This window comes from Cryptomeria japonica, unplaced genomic scaffold (genome assembly GCF_030272615.1).
Source record: "Cryptomeria japonica unplaced genomic scaffold, Sugi_1.0 HiC_scaffold_239, whole genome shotgun sequence".
Taxonomy (NCBI): Eukaryota; Viridiplantae; Streptophyta; class Pinopsida; order Cupressales; family Cupressaceae; genus Cryptomeria; species Cryptomeria japonica.
This window is the reverse complement of record NW_026729061.1, coordinates 99,783-106,771: the sequence shown is the minus strand read 5'-3', so window position 1 is coordinate 106,771 and position 6,989 is coordinate 99,783.

Here is a 6,989-nt window from a genome sequence, read left to right as displayed (position 1 = left end):
CAAACCGACAAACTCCTCCACTACCACCGCACTATCAATGGTCGGGCCCCAATCTGATATGTCCTATCTCCACCGTGCATATAAATAGGCCCCCTGAGGTATACCTTGCTGTCGACCAAATTGTCACAAAACTCTGGTCACCACGAACCTCTCGATAACAAATGGGGTCCTCCCAATCATGTATCTCATCATAAACACATAGGGCATCTCCAACCCATCCTCTGCCCATACCTCACACCCTATATATGGTCACCATGTGACCGTATCAATGTCATCCAGCACTCTCCTCTAATGCTCTAGTTTGCCCAGCTTCCGCTGGACAACTAGACCCCTGTACCCATAGGCATAGGCAAGTCCAATGGGCCTATCCCTATCTGCCAATGGCCTGGTAGCTGGAATGTGCTCCCAACACCATACCTATAAAAGTGTCACGCCAGCTGACAAACTACCATAACCTAGGTATACCACCTCATGCAAGTCCCTGTATAGATGGGCTAGCATAGCTGATCCCCATGCAAACCTACGGCCCTATGTAACCATGTCCTCTAACACCAGCCCCCATCCCATAGAGAATCCCTTTGACCTGTGATCAAGACAAAGGAATCCACTGATAAATCCTACCAGTACTGATGGAAGTGGTGCATAATCCAGGTCTAGGAACTCCTACCATGGGATCTCATATCCGCATACTGTCTCATCATGAAAAATATGGTGAAGTGCCTCTATGCCACCCTCCTCTGATTGCTCATAAGGTAGTAGTGCACCTACTACTGGTATGCGCAGAATCCTGTAACAGTCCTCTGGTGTGACTATCATCTCACCTGTGGCAAAGTGGAAGGTGTTCGTGTCGCTATGCCACCTCTTTGCAAGCGCTGTAAGTAGCCCCCGGTTCACAGTGAACCGAGGCATATCCAACAGGGACGTCAACCCGCATCTCTCAATAATATCTAGGTCAGCCTGTGTCAACCGTGGTATCGAAGTCCAAAGCCTAAGAAATTGCTCACGTGACTGCACCATGCCCAATCGCTCCTGTCAACTAGCAAAAGAAGTCCAATATCAGTTTCCACATCAAAACAAAGATATCAAATTCAAACTCACATCAACAACATGAAACAATTTGCTCATCTACATCAAGTTCAAAATCCTATCATTTCATATCAGCTTGTAAAACAACTCAAGTTATCAAAAACCATATCAAAACTTGTAACACAACTCAAGTCTCGAAATCACATAAACTTGTAAAACAACTCAAGTTTCCCACCCATATCAGCTTGTAAAACAACTCAAGTTTCCAACCCATATCAACTTGTAACACAAATCAAGCTTCACATGTTTGAACTTGAAACCAAAATGCAAAAACAAATCATGCTTTGATCAAATCAACATATTAATATCTATGCATAACTTGAAATATCGCAAATCAAAACAAGTTATATCGACACTCATATTGGACAAATCAATAAAAACCATGATAGCAAAACACAACAATTTCACAAAATCACCTCATCTCACAAATTTTTTCCAAATGCGCTAAAACGGGTTCTCTATGTGCTAAAATCTACCCATGTGGTAAGCTGTTTTTCCCACGCGCTACTCTATTTACCCTATGCACTAGAATACCTCTACGCGCTATCCTTTTTCCCCAATGTGCCATCCAACCTACCCTATGCACTAAAACATATTTATGCGCTAACCTATACCTTGCTGATGCTACCTATTTGACCCTATGCACTAGGTCTACCCTACGTGCTAAAACCCCTTACCCTTGCGAACCCCGATGACCCCTATGCGCTAGGTCTTACTCACGTGCTATCTTGTTAACCCGACATGCTACCCTACATTCAGCATGTGCTATTTTCCCTCCCTGCACTAACCTAGATCTTTTATGCGCTACACTATTTTATTTTGGACGCAGTCCTAAAATTCAAGCTTCATGCACTACCTTAATCTTCGTATGCACTAAATTGAAACTTTGACGTGCTAAACTACTAAAAACCGAATTTCAAAAATTAAAAAATGACCAAAAATGACTAAATAGAAAATCAAAAAAGGGTCAAAAGTGTTGACTTACTGGTGGTCCATATGCGGCAGGTCTCCGGTACCTCCAAACGTGCTCAAAACGATGCCTGGAATATGGAATAAGCATTTTGACTTCTCTCCAAATTCTCTTTCTCCAAAGTCAACAATGCACAAATGAATCAAATCAAAGCCCTTTTCCCCTTTTATAGGAGGAAAATGAAATTAGGGTTAGGGAACTGGGCATGTAATTTGCTCGCGGTCTCCCTTATACTCTACAAAATGTAAATTATCAGGAGATGAATCAATTTCAACATTTCACATAGACAAAACATACATACCACACACAAATCATCAAATCCAATCAAAATCTTCAAAATATTGATTCATCTCCTGAGGGGGCATCACACATCAAATCAAATCTAGGGCACGACTTGAAAGATAAGAGCAACACAAATATTCCATTTGATCATAAATCATGATAAAACATCATTTTCTTTGAAATAGCATGTGCACAAATGTCAGTTCAAAGAGGGGCAAAATGTAGATGTATAAAAATGACCATATTCCTAAATGAATATTCTATGTTCATTTCTCTATTTAATTAAATCCAATTTAATTAAATTACCCGCATTCCTCTATTTAATTAAGGAAAATTGCTCAATTAAATTCACTATACCATTTAATGAATAAATCATTTTATTCAATTAAATCCCTTCTATCCACTTTTAATTAAATTCAAATTTAATTAAATAGTTATCCTAAATTAAATAAATCTAATTTATTTAATTTCCCCAAATTACAACCAAATTGAATTAAATTAACTTTATTTCAATTAAATCCTATTATCCCTCCATCCACTTGCAAAATCCTACATCTCTCACTTGCCTTCCTAAACCCCTTCCTAATTTCTTCTAGACTCTTCTAATCGCTTCTAATTAGCCTAACCCATCTTTTAAACTTTGTCACATCCCTAAGCAAGGGGAGGTCACTTCTCAAAACCTTAAAGTCTTTGATAACCATTAAAGGCTTCAAGTCTTCAACCACTTAATTCCCCAAAGTCTTTATAACCATTAATGGTTAACTCAAACCCTCTTACATGGTTAAAGAATTTCTTTTAACTCAACCTCCATGTAACCCAAGGGTCTCATCAAGCATTCATTGCTTTGACCATGGCTATTCCTTAATCATTTGCACAAGAGTTTATCCTTGGATTAACTCTTAATCCAATGGGTAATCTTAATTTAGGCTTGATCCTTACCTCTAGATAACCATAAGGTCTTCTCAGGCATTTAATGCCTCCAACCCCTTCTCTCAACCCAACCCTATGTTGACAATTGTCACCATTTCATTGGTGCAAATTGCAAACATGGATTACCAACTTTCAAACTCAACCCTTGATTAACTCTTTCAATCTTGAACATCCATTGCCCTATTTTTGTTATAAATAGATCTCTCATTCCTCCATTTTGAGAATCCAAGTTTGTAGTATCATACTTATGTTCAAATACATTCAAGCTTTCATATCATTTTTATTCTCATCATTTAGCCTCTCTTTAATTAGGAATTAGTCTAACTATGCATGTTTAGAATACTTTCTTTATCATTTAGCTCAATCATAGACTAATATATCTTGTTAGGATAGTATTCATACTAACCTTGTCATCTTATAGTTAGTTTATTGCATTTCTAGAATCATGCATAGTTTAGGATGCATCTCATACTAAAACAACAAAAAACATCCCTCGTTCTTGCATTTGCCATCCCTAAACCATTTTGCTCAGTGATCTGAGAGAAAAAACATTGGTTTGAGGTACCGTGTAAGATAGAAAACCATGGGACCCACCTTGGGAAGCTGGGTGATACTTCATTACTCCATAGCTTGCACCAAGAAGTCCTGCAAGTGTGTGAGCAAGGCTCCATAGAGCTCTATTTTTCACATATTGAGTTCTATCGACCCGCTTTTCCCGCATACATTTATCATATCTTATTTTTTTCTTCATTTTAATTTCTTATAAAAAATGAACATTTAACTACAACTATTACTATATAAGAACTAAAGGACATATAATCTTAAGATCCATATCTAATAAAAGAGTTGCTATTTCTTTGGTTCTTGTACTTACAATTGGTTGCAATGTTACATGCATTCTCTATACCATAAAATTCAAGTTAGATAAAAGTAGCACTAAGATCAAAAGAAAAATTGATTGAAAAATTGTGAAGTTTAAGATCAAACATCAAAATAGAAATTCTTCTCAAACAATATGCAAAAAAAATACAATTGAAAAAAGTTCTAGAGATAATATTGATATAAAGTGAATGAAGAATTATGAAAAATATGCAAATAGGATTAAAAATGGGAGAAAAATTCTAGAAATAATGTTAATACAAACTGAAAAATTCTGGAAAAAATATGAAAATGAGGTTAAAACTTACCTAAATTTAGTTAAAACTGAATGAAGAATTCTGAAAATCACGCAACTCAATATTTGGATTGAATTAGCAAATTTCAATTACATAAACTACAATTTACCTTTAATTTAGCTAGAGTTGCCTCGCATTCCCAACCATGATCATGCCTACATAATATACACTTATTTTGAAGATATCAAAGATCCAATTCCTATCTATGGCTAACATCAAACTTAACGGGTACAATATGTTAGTGACATCGGTTAAACCAAATAATCTATTTCTCTTAGGTTAGTTTAAACATGTTTTATGCAATATATCTTAGGAATCAAACTATCCCCACCTTTAATTGGTTAGTATTAACTCAACTAGCTAGTTACTACTCAACGTTAACATTGCATAATAATCCACCTTATAATTCGAAGACATATACAATACTTTGCATGTTCATATCATCTTCATTCAATAAGATAACAATAACAAAATATAATTTGAAAAATAAATTACAAGAATTTTTAATCCTCTACTAGAGATCATTTTGATTGCATTGTTAAATTTTCCTTCACTATTAAATATATTTACATCATAGTAAATTTTGAAGAAATATACTATCACTCTGCTTATCACCTTCAATCTAAATAACTATCTATTAAGGAAAGGCTTAAAATAAATTAGGGTAATTTTAGTAACATACAAGGTGGGGTCTTATAGTCTTGATCAACAATTAGCACAACTAGGTGGAACTTTGCATCTATTTGTAGAATTTAAATGATTATCTTTTCTTAGAAATTTGTGCTACATTCACCTTTCCATTTGTTGTTCATAAAATTATCCCTCCTTCCATTTTGCTTGAATTTGTCCTCAATATTTGAAGCAAACTTGAAGCCACTAGATAAAGTCTCTATGTTCAGAAAGTCTATCTCATTTTGTAGATACCTATGAAGCCCACTTTGATGTTTCAGAACTCAATGTTTCTCAAAATCCTTGATGCTAAGCTTTGTTGGTAGGGGATGAAATGTGTTAGTATATTCATGAACTATTTGATCCTTTTTCTATCAAAGCAATTTCCACTATATATACTTTTGTTTGTTGGTATGTTAAGGAAAATATTTTCCTTTATGTTCTCTACAAATTCCCCCATGTAGGTATCCGATCAAAGATATGCCAAATTCATCCCCGACTTGTACTCTCTTGGATGATGTTTTAGCTTCCCATGAATGCTTCACATGACTCTCAGCTTTGAGGAGGGCAAAAGTAATTTTTTAGCGTCTAAGAATTGATTAATAGAAAAAGTTTACTCCAATTTTGATATCCAATCATCAACAAATTCTGCATCAATCTTTCCTTGAAAAGTAGGAATATCAAAATTCACCTGCACCTTGAATGACTATATCCATCGAATGGTGGGTTTTCTTGTGACCTACAATTTTCCAGCACTTGTTTGAATTGTTCAATCATTTATTCACATTGTTTCTTTAACACATCTTCAACCAATGTTTAGATTGTAATTTGAACTATCACTTTGAAATTTAGACATTTTCAATCGTGTGCATCTTAAAGGATGGTAATCTAAGGGATATTTTTTTCCAACCCAAACCTTTGATATGTTGAACACGTGCAATGTGGCATACACGAGCAAACAAGATTTGATACCATTGATCCAAATTTTAACTTCAGAGTACAACACTTGGTGTATAACCTATGGTATTGACAATTTTGATTACAAAAATAAAATTTGACCAAAATTATTGCAAGCCAAAAAGTGAGTTCATTCCATTCAAAATTCTTCTATATACAAAGTTCATGAGATCCCAAGGGTCACCAAAATCCGCTTCGAATTGAAAATGAATAGTCTAGAATATTTATTACTAAATAAAAACCAAAAACTAACAAAAATATCAAAAAACTATATAAAAACTTAGTCCAACTTCAAAAAGTCATAAATTTTCACTCAATACTCGAAACTGTGAACTGTTTTCACCATTGGAAAGATCTCCAAGAGCTCTAGTTTCGGTCCTTTATGGAATTTCCTATGGCAATGTCCATAAAGGACCATACAAAGTTTCAAGGGCCAAAAATGCTCTGAAGACCTCCAAAATGCCATTTACTAAAACATAGAAAATATCAAAAAAATTATATTTTTGATATTTTCCATCACTACTTGTTTTCTGATTATTTGTATAGATTCTTATTATGTAAATTTTCCATCTTATAAAATGTTTAAAACTATTGAAGCTATCTATTTTTTTCATTGTCTCTTATCAATTCATAGAAATTATTTGATATGTGAATAAATGTAGTTTGAAGGTATTCATTGAGGAAGCATTAAGTTTTAGTTTAACAAAACTATAGCTTAGGTTATTGTGTTATATATTTCTTTTGGTAATATAATCCAGTAGCCAGTCATATGATTACTTCAAACTAACATTTTTTGTTAAATTGCTCATGCTATATTTGAATACATCCATAAAGTTCTGAGATGCACTTTAATGATTTCCTCTATTCATAAATGTCACACCTATAAATATATAGAATTTTAAGAGAAATTCTTCAGGTAG